Here is a 12,942-nt window from a genome sequence, read left to right as displayed (position 1 = left end):
CGGCAGCCCACTAGGTTCCTCTGTCCCTGGGATTCTCCAGGCAAGAACACTGGAGTGGGTTGCCATTTCCTTCTCCAATGCATGAAAGTAAAAAGTGAATGTGAAGTTGCTTAGTTGTGCCTGACTCCTAGCGACCCCATGGACTGCAGCCTACCAGGATCCTCCGTCCATGGGATTTTCCAGGCAAGAGTACTGGAGTGGGTTGCCAGAGATGAATAACACAATACTGAAATTAAAAACTCTCTAGAAGGAACCCATAGTAGAATAACTGAGGCAGAAGAATGGATAAATGAACTGTAAGGTGGAATGATGGAAATAACTGATGAAGAGCAGAATAAAGGAAAAAAGAATGAAAAGAATTGAGGATAGCCTCAGAGACCTCTGGGACAATGTTAAATGCAGCAATATATGAGTTATAGGTGTCCCAGAGGAAGAGAAAAAGAAAGGCACTGAGACAATTTTTGAAGAAATCATAGTTGAAAACATCCCCAACATGGGAAAGGAAATAATCAAGTCCAAGAAGCGCAAAGAGTTCCATACAGGATAAACCCAAGGAGAAACATGTTCAGATACGTACTAATCAAGCTAACAGAGATTAAACACAAGGAAAGAATATTAAAAGCAGAAAGGGAAAAGTAACAAGTAACATACATGGGAAAACCCATACGATTAACAGCTGATCTTTCAGCAGAAATTCTGCAGGCCAGAAGAGAATGGCAGGACATATTTAAAGAACTGAAAGAAAAAAAAAAAATCTACAACCAAGATTACTCTACCCAGCAAGGATCTCATTCAAAACTGATGGACAAATCAAAAGATTTACAGACATGCAAAAGTTAAGAGAATTTAGCACCACCAAACCAGTTTTACAGCAAATACTAAAAGGAATTATAAAGACAGTAAACACAAGAGAAAGGAAAGACCTACAAAAACCCAAAACAATTAAGAAAATGCCAATAGGAAATATATATCAAAAACTACTTTCAATGTAAATGGATTAAATGCTCCAACCAAAGACACAGACAGCTGAATGGATAAAAAACAAGACCTATATATATGCTGTCTACTAAGAGACCCACTTCAGACCTAGAGACATATACAGACTGAAAGTAAAAGGGTGGAAAAAGATATTCCATGCAAATGGAAATCAAAAGAAAGCCCAAGTGACAATTCTCATTTCAGACAAAACAGACTTTAAAATAAATAATATTACAAGAGATAAAGACACTACATAATAATCAAGGGATCAAGCCAAGAAGAAGATATAACAATTGTAAATATGTATACACCCAACACAGAATCACCTCAATACATAAAGCAAATAAAAACAGACATAAAATGGGAGATTGCCAGTATCACAATAATATTAGGGGACTTCAACACCCCACTTACACCAATGGACAGATCATCAAAAGAGAAAATCAATAAGGAAACACAACCTTAAATGAAACATTAGGCCAAATGGACCTAATTGATATCTTCAGGACTTTCCATTCACATGCAAAAGAATACACTTTCTTCTCAAGTGCACATGGAGCATTCTCCAGGATAGACCACATCTGGGGTCACAAATCAAGCCTTAGTAAATTTAAGAAAATTTAAAATTTATCAAACATCTTCTCTGACCAAAGTGCTATGAGACTAGGTATCAATTACGGGGCGGGGAGGGGTGGGGGGCGGCGGGAACTGCAAAAAACACAAACACATGGAGATTAAACAATACGTTTCTAAGTAATGAAGAGGTTACTGAAGAAATAAGGGAAATAAAAAGATCCCAATAAAACAAATGACAATGAAAATACTATGACCCAAAACCTATGGCATGCAGCAAAAGCAGTTCTAAGAGGGAAGTTTATAGCAATACAATCCTACCTCAAGAAACAAGAAAACCATCAAACAGACAACCTGACTCTACACCTAAAGCATCTGGAAAAAGAACAAAACAAAACAAACAAACAACAACAACCAAAAAACAAAAAACAGATAGTAGAAGGAAAGAAACGTCAGAGCAGAAATAAATGAAAAAGAAATGAAGGAAACAATGAAGATGCATAAAACTAAAAGCTGGTTCTTTGAGAAAACAAACAAAATTGACAAACTATTAGCCAGACTCATCAAGAAAAAATGGGAGAAAAATGAAATCAACAAAATTAGGAATGAAATAGGAGAGGTTACAACAGAAATACAAAGGATCATAAGAGACTATTACAAACAACTCTATGCTAATAAAATGGACAACCTAGAGGAAATGGACAGATTCTTAGAAAAATTCAACCTTCCAAGACTGTGGTGATTTAGTTGCTAAGTCATGTCTGATTCTTGCAACTCCATGGACAATAGCCTGAAAGACTCCTCTGTCCATGGGATTCTTGAGGCAAGAATACTGGAGCGGGTTGCCATTTCCTTCTCCAGGGGATCTTCCTGACCCAGGGATTGAACCTGGGCTTCCTGCATTGCAAGCAGATTCTTTACCAACTGAGCTACGAGGGAAGCCCAATTATGAATAAGCCAGTTACAGACACTGAAATCAAAACTCTGGTAAAAAAAAAAAAATCTCCCTAAAAACAAAAGCCCAGGGCCAGATGGCTTCAAAGGTGTATTCTATCCAATTTAGAGAAGAGCTAATGCCTATCCTTCTGAAACTCTTCCAAACAATTTCAGAGAAGGTACACTTCCAAAGTCATTCTATGAGGCCACAATCACCATGATATCAAAACCAGACAAAGATATCATGAAAAAAAATTACAGACCAATATCACTGATGAACATAGATGCAAAAATTCTCAACAAAATTCTATCAAACAGAATTCAAGAACACTTTAAAAAGATCATACCATGATCAACTTGGGTTTATCCCAGGGTTGCAAGGATTCTTCAATATATGCAGTTCAATCAATGTGATACACCATATTAACAAGTGGAAGGATAAAAAGCATGTGATAACTTCAATAGATGCATGAAAGCCTTTTGATAAAATTCAGCACCCATTTATGATAAAAACTCTTAAAAAATGGGCATAGAAGGGCCCTACTTTAACATAATACAGGCCATATACAACAGACACACAGCAAACATTATTTTTAATGGTGAGAAACTGAAAACATTCCCTCTAATATGAGGAACAAGACAAGGGTGCCCATTCTCACCACTATTATTCAACATAGTTTTGCAAGTCCTAGCTACAGCAATCAGAAGAGAAAGAAATAGAAGGAATCCAGATTGTAAAGGAAGAAGTAAAACTCACTCTTTGCAGATGACATGATACTGTACATAGAAAACCCTAAAGAAACTATCAGAAAGTTACTAGAACTAATCAGTGAATTTAGTAAAGTCATGCAGGATACAAAATCAATACACAGAAAGAACTTTCATTCCTTTATACTAATAATGAAAAGTCGGAGAAATTAAGGAATCAATCCCATTTACCATTGCAACACGAAGAATAAAAATACCTAGGAATAAATTTACCTAGGGGACAAAAGAGCTGTATACAGAAAACAATAAAACACTGATGAAAGAAATCAAAGATGACATAAACAGATGGAGTGATAGTTTATGATCCTGGGTTGGAAGAATAAATGTTGTGAAAATGACTGTACTACCAAACACAATCTACAGATTCAATGCAATCCCTATCAAATTACCAATGGCATTTTTCACAGAACTAGAACAAAAAATTTCAGTTAGTATGGAAACACAAAAGACTCCAAGTAGCCAAAGAAATCTTGAGAAAGAAGAATGGAGCTGCAGGAATCAATTTACCTAATTTCAGACTATACTACAAAGCTACAGTCATCAAGACAGTATGGTACTGGCACAAAAACACAACTATAGACCAATGGAACAAGGTAGAAAGCCCAGAGATAAACCCACGCACCTATGCACATATTATCTTTGAGAAAGGATGCAAGAAAAAGAGTCTATTCAATAAGTAGTGCTAGGAGAACTGGACAGCTACATGTAAAAGAATGAAATTAGAACACTTCCTAACACCACACATAAAGATAAACTCAAAATAGATTAAAGACCTAAGTGTAAAACCAGAAACTATAAAACTCTTAGAGGAACACATAGGCAGAACACTCGATAACATAAACCATAATAAGATCCTCTATGATCCACCTCCTAGAATAATGGAAATAAAAACAAAAATAAATATGTGGGATCTAACTATACTTGAAAGCTTTTGCACAGCAAAGGAAGCTAAAACAAGGTGAAAAGACAACCCTTAGAATGGGAGACACACACACACAGAAGTCGCTCAGTCGTGTCTGACTCTTTGAGACCCCATGGATTGTAACCCACCAGGCTCCTTGGTCCATGGGATTTTCCAGGCATGAATACTGGAGTGGATTGACGTTTCCTTCTCCAAGAATGGGAGAAAATAATAGCAAATAAAACAACTGACAAAGGATTAATTTCCAAAATATACAAGCAGTTCATATGACTCAATACTAGAAAAAGAAACAACAAAATCAAAAAGTGGGCAATAGACCCAAACTGACATTCTTCAAAGAAGACATATGGATGGCTAATAAACACATAAAGATATATTCAACATCACTCGTTATTAGAGCAATGCAAATCAAAACTACAATGAGATATCACATCATACCAGTTAGAATGGCCATCACCAAAAATCCACAAACAAGTGCTGGAGAAGGTGTGGAGAAAAGGGAACACTCTTGTATTGCTGGTGGGAATGTAAATTGATACAGCCACTATGGAAGACAGTATGGAGATTCCTTTAAAAACTAGGAATAAAACCATCATACAACACAGCAATACCACTTCTAGACATATATCCTGAAGAAACCAAAACTGAAAAAGGCACATGCACCCCAATGTTCTTTGCAGCACTATTCACAATAGCTTGGACATGAAAGCAACATAGGTGTCCATCGACTGTTGAATAGATAAAGAACCTATGGTACATATATATGATGGAATAATACTCAGACATTAAAAGGAATGCATTTGAGACAGTTCTAATGAAGGAGATGAACCTAGAGCCTATTACAGAGAATGAAATAAGTCAAAAAGAGAAAAACAAATATAGTATATTAACACATATATGTGAAATCTAGAAAATGGTACTGATGAACCCATTCACAGCATAGAACATGTAAATAGATAACCAATGGAAATTTGCTGTATTACTTGGGGAAATTAGACTGGGGATCTGTAATGACCTAGTCGAGTGGAAAAGGGCAAGAGGTGGGAGGGAAAGTCAAGAAGGAGGGGACACATGTACACCTATGATTTATTCATGTTGCTGTATGACAAATCAAACCAACTTTGTAAAGATATCAATCACTTAAAAAATAAATATATTTTTTAAAAGTGTAGAAGTAAAACTGACAAATATGTCAGAACAATTAAATTCCAACAGTGTTCAAAATTTTAGACAAATATTCACAAGCAATTTCTCTTGCATATATACATCAAAAAAAGACCCAAAATAGGTGGGAAAGAATAAATTTTTGAATCAGTTTAACATCACCAAAAAAAAAAAAAAAAAAATGAGGGAAGTTTGACTTCTAGGGCAACATCAAGTGTAGTAACATTCACATTATAAGGGATGGACAAATACAGCCTGCTCATGGAATGGAGGAATTAATACTGTTAAAATGACCATACTACTCAAGGCAGTCTACAGATTCAGTGCAGTCTCTGTCAAAATACCAATAACATTTCTCACAGGACTAGAACAAATAATTCTAAAATTTTTATGAAAACACAAAAGATCTCAGAAGTCAAAACAATATTCAGAAGCAAGAACAAAGCTAAAGATATCCCACTTCTTGATTTCAAACTATACATAAAGCTATTCCAATCAAAACAGTATGGAACTGACACATAACGGGCATACAGATCAATGCAACAGAATAGAGAGCCCAGAGATAAACATACATCTGTGACAAGAGAGGCAAGAGTATGCATTTGGTAAGACAGCTTCATCAACAAATGGTGTTGGGAAAACTAGATAGCTACATGCAGAAGAATCAAAATGGACTACTTTCTCATGCTGTATAAAAAAAAGAAATGAATTAAAAATAAATGAATGGGTTAAAGACTTAAGTATGGAGAAGGCAATGGCACCCCACTCCAGTACTCTTGCCTGAAAAATCCCACGGATGGAGGAGCCTGGTAGGTTGCAGTCCATGGGGTCGCTAAGAGTCGGACACAACTGAGCGACTTCACTTTCACTTTTCACTTTCATGCATTGGAGAAGGAAATGGCAACCCACTCCAGTGTTCTTGCCTGGAGAATCTCAGGGACGGGGGAGCCTGGTGGGCTGCCGTCTATGGGATTGCACAGAGTCAGACACGACTGAAGCAACTTAGCAGCAGCAGCAGCATGATACCTTAAGCCATATAAAACTTCTGGATGAAAACAGGCAATACACTCTTTGATGTGTGTGTGTGTGTGTGTGTGTGTATACATATATATATATAACAATTTTGAAATTTTCTTTGGATTTGTCTTCTCAGGCAAGGGGAAAAAGGCAAAAAGAAACAAGTGGGACTACATCAAACTAAAGAGTTTTCGCATGGGACTTCTCTGGTGGTCCAATGACAAGCCACATGATGAGGCCAAAACGATAAATAAAAACTTAAAAAACAAATAAAGAGCTTTTACACAGTGAAGGAAACTGTCAATAAAATGAGAAACTATCTTCTACTGAATAGGAGAAGATATTTGCAAGTGATATATATATATAAGAGTTAAGGCGGGGGGCAGTCCTAAGATGGCGGAGGAATAGGATGGGGAGACCACTTTCTCCCTCACAAATTCATCAAAAGAACATTCGGACGCTGAGTAAATTCCACAAAACAACTTCTGAATGCTGGCAGAAGACATCAGGCACCTAGAAAGCAGCCCATTGTCTTCAAAAGGAGGTAGGAAAAAACATAAAAGATAAAAAGAGAGACAAAAGAGGTAGGAACAGAGATCCGGCCTGGGAAGGGAGTCTTAAAAAAGAGAGAAGTTTCCAAACACCAGGAAACACTCACTGGTGAGTCTGTAGCGAGCCTTGGAACCTCAGAGGGCAACATAACCGGGAGGAAAAATAAATAATTAAAACCCACAGATTACGTGCCCAATGGTAACTCCCAGCGGAAAAGCAGCACAGACACCTGCATCCGCCACTAACAAGCGGACACTGTGCAGGGAGGCACGGGCTGCATTGCTTAGAGTAAGGACTGGGCCTGAATGCCCCAAGGGCAATCTGAGGGAACTAACTTGAGATAGCAAACCAGACTGTGGGATACCTACCCCACAAAAAGCCCTAACCTAAGACACTGCCAGGCCCGCTCACAGAACAAAGGACTGAGCAGAAATAGCCATCTGCAGACCGGCCCATCCCCCAGCGGAGACAGGCAGGTGAGGGCAGCCAGAGCCAGAAGGGGGCAATCGTAGCCCAGAAAGGCATAATCTACCAAACAGCAAGCAGCCTTTGTTGCTAACCAAGACTTCTTGGGATTCTGGACGGTTGACATCCGCCTGAGAAGGTGCACCAGTTGTACACCCAGAAAACTGAGCAGCAGGGACAGGGGAGGCGATAAGTCATAGCAATCGTGCTTGCCAAACACCTGGTCACCTGAGCTGCTCGGACCTGGGAAGGGCACAAAACACAGGCCCAATCAAGTCTGTGCCTTTGTGGAGTACTCGAGTACGTGAACATGAGTGGCTTAGACCTGGGAAGTGCATACAACCCAGGGTTGGCCTCAGACAGTTCCTGGCAGAGCAACCTAGAGCCTAAGCAGTGTAGACAGGGAAAGTACACTTGCTGTGAGCAGGGGCAAACCCAGTGTGGCCGAGATACTGGGAGCACTCCCCACAGACGCCAGTGCTATTTGTTTACAGTGTTCCTCCCTCCCCACAGCACGATAGAGCAAGTGAGCCTAAAAAAGTGCCCAGCACCGCCCCCCTGTGTCAGGGTGGAAATTAGACACTGAAGAGACCAGCAAACAGAAGAAGCTAAAACAGAGGGAACCACCTTGGAAGTGACAGGTGCAATAGATTAAAACCCTGTAGTTAGCACTGACCACATAGGAAGGGGCCTATAGATCTTGAGAAATATAAGCTGGATCAAGGAACTATCTGAAAGTGAAGTATAGATGGAGAAGTCTTGAGACTACTGTAAGAATAAGACTGAAAACCAGAGGCAGAGGCTTGAGTCCAAATCCTGAGAACACCAGAGAACTTCTGACTCCAGGGAACGTTAATTGATAGGAGCTCAACAAATGCCTCCATACTTACAGTGAAACCAAGCACCACCCAAGGGCCAACAAGTTCCAGAGCAAGACATACCACACAAATTCTCCAGCAACACAGGAACATAGCCCTGAGATTCAATATACAGGCTGCCTAAAGTCACTCCAAACCCACTGACATCTCATAACTCATTACTGGACACTTCATTCATTGCACTCCAGAGAGAAGAAATCCAGCTCCACCCACCAGAACACCGAACAAGCTTCCCTATCTAGGAAACCTTGACAAGCCACCTGTCCAACCCCACCCACAACGAGGAAACTCCACAATAAAGAGAACTCCACAAACCGCCAGAATACAGAAAGACCGCCCCAAACACAACAATCTAAACAAGATAAAAAGGCAGAGGAATACCCAGCAGGTAAAGGAACAGGATAAATGCCCACCAAACCAAACAAGAGGAAGAGATAGGGAATCTACCTGATAAAGAATTCCAAATAGTGATAGTGAAAATGATCCAAAATCTTGAAAACAAAATGGGGTTACAGCTAAATAGCCTGGAGACAAGGATCAAAAAGATGCAAGAAAGGTTTAACAAGGACCTAGAAGAAATAAAAAAGAGTCAATATATAATGAATAATGCAATAAATGAGATCAAAAACACTCTGGAGGGAACCAACAGTAGAATAACAGAGGCAGAAGACAGGATAAGTGAAGTAGGAGGTATAATGGTAGCAATAAATGAAACAGAGAAGAAAAAAGAAAAACGAATAAAAAGAAATGACAATCTCAGAGACCTCTGGGACAATGTTAAACGCCCCAACATTCGAATCACAGGAGTCCCAGAATAAGAAGACAAAAAGAAAGACCATGAGAAAATACTTGAAGAGATAATAGTTGAAAACCTCCCTAAAATGGGGAAGGAAATAGTCAATTACCCAAGTCCAAGAAACCCAGAGAGTCCCAAACAGGATAAACCCAAGGTGAAACATCCCAAGACACATATTAATCCAGTTAACAAAGATGAAACACAAAGCACAAATATTAAAAGCAGCAAGGGAAAAACAACAAATAACACACAAGGGGATTCCCATAAGGATAACAACTGATCTTTCAATAGAAACTCTTCAGGCCAGGAGGGGATGGCAGGACATACTTAAAGTGATGAAAGAAAATAACCTACAGCCCAGATTACTGTACCCAGCAAGGATCTCATTCAAATATGAAGGAGAAATCAAAAGCTTTACAGACAAGCAAAAGCTGAGAGAATTCAGCACCACCAAACTAGCTCTCTAACAAATGCTAAAGAATCTTCTCTAGACAGGAAACACAGAAAGGGTGTATAAACTCGAACCCAAAACAACAAAGTAAATGGCAACGGGATCATACTTATCAATAATTACCTTAAATGTAAGTGGGTTGAATGCCCCAACCAAAAGACAAAAACTGGCTGAATGGATACAAAAACAAGACCCCTTCATATGTTGTCTACAAGAGACCCACCTCAAAACAAGGGACACATACAGACTGAAAGTGAAGGGCTGGAAAAAATATATTCCATGCAAATAGAGACCAAAAGAAAGCAGGAGTAGCAATACTCATATCACATAAAATAGACTTTAAAACAAAGGCTGTGAAAAGAGACAAAGATGGTCACTACATAATGATCAAAGGATCAATCCAAGAAGAAGATATAACAATTATCAATATATATGCATCCAACATAGGAGTACCACAATATGTAAGACAAATGCTAACAAGTATGAAAGGGGAAATTAACAATAATACAATAATAGTGGGAGACTTTAATACCCCACTCACACCTATGGATAGATCAACTAAACAGAAAATTAACAAGGAAACACAAACTTTAAATGATACAATAGACCAATTAGACCTAATTGATATCTATAGGAAATTTCACCCCAAACAATGAATTTCACCTTTTTCTCAAGTGCACACGGAACCTTCTCCAGGATAGATCTCATCCTGGGCCATAAATCTAGCCTTGGTAAATTCAAAAAAATTGAAATCATTCCAAGCATCTTTTCTGACCACAATGCAGTAAGATTAGATCTCAACTACAGGAGAAAACTGTTAAAAATTCCAACATATGGAGGCTGAACAACATGCTGCTGAATACCAACAAATCACAGAAGAATTCAAAAAATAAATCAAAGTATGCATAGAAACAAATGAAAATGAAAACACAACAACCTAAAACCTGTGGGGCACTGTAAAAGCAGTGCTAAGGAGAAGGTTCGTAGCAATACAGGCATACCTCAAGAAACAAGAAACAAGTCAAATAAATAACCTAACTCTACACCTAAAGCAACTAGAAAAGGAAGAAATGAAGAACACCAGTGTTAGTAGAAGGAAAGAAATCTTAAAAACTAGGGCAGAAATAAATGCAAAACAAACAAAAGAGACCATAGCAAAAATCAACAAAGCCAAAAGCTGGTTCTTTGAGAGGATAAATAAAACTGACAAACCATTAGCCAGACCCATCAAGAAACAAAGGGAGAAAAATCAAATCAATCAAATTAGAAATGAAAATGGAGAGATCACAACAGACAACATAGAAATGCAAAGGATTATAAGAGACTACTATCAGCAACTACACGCCAATAAAATGGACAACTTGGAAGAAATGGACAAATTCTTAGAAAAGTACAACTTTCCAAAACTGGACCAGGAAGAAATAGAAAATCTTAACAGACCCATCACAAGCATGGAAATTGAAAGTATAATCAGAAATCTTCCAGCAAACAAAAGCCAGGACCATTCAGCTTCACAGCTGAATTCTACCAAAAATTGAGAGAAGAGCTAACACCTATCCTACTCAAACTCTTCCAGAAAATTGCAGAAGAAGGTAAACTTCCAAACTCATTCTATGAGGCCACCATCACCCTAATACCAAAACCTGACAAAGATGATACAAAGAAAGAAAGAAAGAAAGAAAGAAAGAAAGAAAACTACAGGCCAATATCACTGATGAACATAGATTCAAAAATCCTTAACAAAATTCTAGCAAACAGAATTCAACAACATATTAAAAAGATCATACATCATGATCAAGTGGGCTTTATCCCAGGGATGAAAGGATTCTTCAATATCCACAAATCAATGTATTACACCACATTAACAAATTGAAAAATAAAAACCATATGATTATCAATAGATTCAAAGAAAGCGTTTGACAAAATTCAACATCCATTTATGATAAAAACTCTCCAAAAAGCAGGAATAGAAGGAACATACCTCAACATAAAGAAGCTATATATGACAAACCCACAGCAAACATTATCCTCAATGGTGAAAAATTAAAAGCATTTCCCCTAAAGTCAGGAACAAGACAAAGGTGCCCACTCTCACCACTAGTATTCAACATAGTTTTGGAGTTTTGGCCACAGCAATCAGAGCAGAAAAAGAAATAAAAGGAATCCAAATTGGAAAAAAAAGAAGGAAAATTCTCATTGTTTGCTGATGACATGATCCTCTACATAGAAAACCCTAAAGACTCTACCAGAAAATTACTAGAGCTAATCAATGAATATATTAAAGTTGCAGGATATACAATTACCACTCAGAAATCCCTTGCATTCCTATACACTAATAATGAGAAAATAGAGAAATTAAGGAAACAATTCCATTCACCATTGCAACAGAAAGAGTAAAATACTTAGGAATATATCTACCTAAAGAAACAAAAGACCTATATATAGCAAACTATAAAACACTGCTGAAATAAATCAAAGAGGACACTAATAGATGGGGAAATATACCATGTTTATGGATCGGAAGAATCAATATAGTGAAAATGAGTATACTACCCAAAGCAATCTATAGAATCAATGCAATCCCTATCAAGCTACCAACGGTAACATTTCTCCAAAGAAGACATACAGATGGCCAACAAACACATGAAAAGATGCTCAACATCACTCATTATCAGAGCAATACAAATCAAAACCTTAATGAGGTATCATTTCACACCAGTCAGAATGGCTGCGATCCAAAAGTCTACAAGCAATAAATGCTGGAGAAGGTGTGGAGAAAAGGGAACCCTCTTACACTGTTGGTGGGAATGCAAACTAGTACAGCCACTATGGAGAACAGTGTGGAGATTCCTTAAAAAACTGGAAATTGTACTGCCATACGACCCAGCAATCCCACTGCTGGGCATACACGCTGAGGAAACCAGAATTGAAAGAGACGCGTGTACCCCAATGTTCATCGCAGCACTGTTTATAATAGCCAGGTCATGGAAGCAACCTATATGTTCATCAGCAGACGAATGGATAAGAAAGCTGTGGTACATATACACAATGGAGTATTACTCAGCCATTAAAAAGAATACATTTAAATCAGTTCTAATGAGGTGGATGAAACTAGAGCCTATTATACAGAGTGAAGTAAGCCAGAAAGAAAATCACCAATATAGTATACTAACGCATATATATGGAATTTAGAAAGATGGTAATGATAACCCTGTATGTGAGACAGCAAAAGAGATACAGATGTATAGAATAGTCTTTTGGACTCTGTGGGAGAGGGCGAGGGTGGGATGATTTGGCATAATGGCATTGAAACATGTATATTATCATATGTGAAACGAATCGCCAGTCCAGGTTCGATGCATGATACAGGGTGCTCGGGGCTAGTGCACTGGGATGACCCAGATGGATGTGATGGGGAGGGAGTTGGGACGGGGGTTCAGGA

Source organism: Bos grunniens, chromosome 12 (genome assembly GCF_055505025.1).
Source record: "Bos grunniens cultivar Pamir isolate PY7600 chromosome 12, Bosgru_T2T1.0, whole genome shotgun sequence".
NCBI classification, from domain to species: Eukaryota; Metazoa; Chordata; class Mammalia; order Artiodactyla; family Bovidae; genus Bos; species Bos grunniens.
The sequence above is the reverse complement of the archived record's forward strand: the minus strand, read 5'-3'. Positions refer to the sequence as shown.